The sequence below is a fragment of the Nanorana parkeri genome, unplaced genomic scaffold (assembly GCF_000935625.1).
Source record: "Nanorana parkeri isolate BGI_ZX_2015 unplaced genomic scaffold, ASM93562v1 scaffold4805, whole genome shotgun sequence".
Lineage (NCBI taxonomy): Eukaryota > Metazoa > Chordata > Amphibia > Anura > Dicroglossidae > Nanorana > Nanorana parkeri.
In genome coordinates this window covers 1-955 of record NW_017311067.1, presented here as the reverse complement: position 1 = coordinate 955, position 955 = coordinate 1, and the positions used below count along the sequence as shown (strand labels likewise).

At 47.9% G+C, this 955-nt stretch overlaps 1 long non-coding RNA gene across 1 annotated transcript; it reads left to right on the top strand.

Annotated features, from left to right (window-relative positions):
- The first annotated feature begins 494 nt into the window (after nucleotides 1-494).
- Nucleotides 495-861, top strand: LOC108804024. The gene is made up of 3 exons (XR_001942321.1): nucleotides 495-534; nucleotides 621-686; nucleotides 775-861. It is a non-coding gene; the product is annotated as an uncharacterized LOC108804024 (long non-coding RNA).
- The last annotated feature ends 94 nt before the right edge of the window (nucleotides 862-955 follow it).

Genomic DNA, 955 nt, shown 5'->3' with positions numbered 1-955 from the left:
GGGGTCTATATACTGGAGGTCATGTGATGGGATATATGGGGTCTATATACTGGAGGTCATGTGATGGGATATATGGGGTCTATATACTGGAGGTCATGTGATGGGATATATGGGGGTCTATATACTGGAGGTCATGTGATGGGATATATGGGGGTCTATATACTGGAGGTCATGTGATGGGATATATGGGGTCTATATACTGGAGGTCATGTGATGGGATATATGGGGTCTATATACTGGAGGTCATGTGATGGGGTATACGGGGTCTATATACTGGAGGTCATGTGATGGGATATATGGGGGTCTATATACTGGAGGTCATGTGATGGGGTATACGGGGTCTATATACTGGAGGTCATGTGATGGGGTATACGGGGTCTATATACGGTCCTTGCAGTGTGGAATGTGATTTGGGGGGGTTTTTGGTTTCTCTATTTTCGGGAGGTTTTGATATTTGCAGGATTTGACACGTTTCTCTCTTTTAGCTGTTTCGTGAAGTTCGGATAATGAAAGGACTCAACCACCCGAATATTGGTAAGAGACGTGACACATGTGGGGGTGTCGGGTCTTCTCCTCGCTGCTGACCCCTTCACATCTCAATGTTTCTCGTCCTCTCATAGTGAAGCTGTTCGAGGTGATAGAGACAGAGAAGACGCTTTATCTCATCATGGAGTACGCCAGCGGAGGTAGGTCCTCGGAGATCTCCCCTTCCTCTGGTTACATTGTCCTCGCTCTTCTCTCTCCTCCTCCTCATTATGTAACTCTCTCTCTTAGGCGAGGTGTTTGATTACCTCGTGTCTCACGGTCGTATGAAGGAGAAAGAGGCTCGTGCCAAATTCAGGCAGGTGAGCAGACGTCTCTCCCGCTCCCAATTCCTTCCTCAGGCTGCAGAATGGACGTTCATCATTCATGTGCCTCATCTGTCCTCATCCATGTCCCTCATCCATGTCCCTCA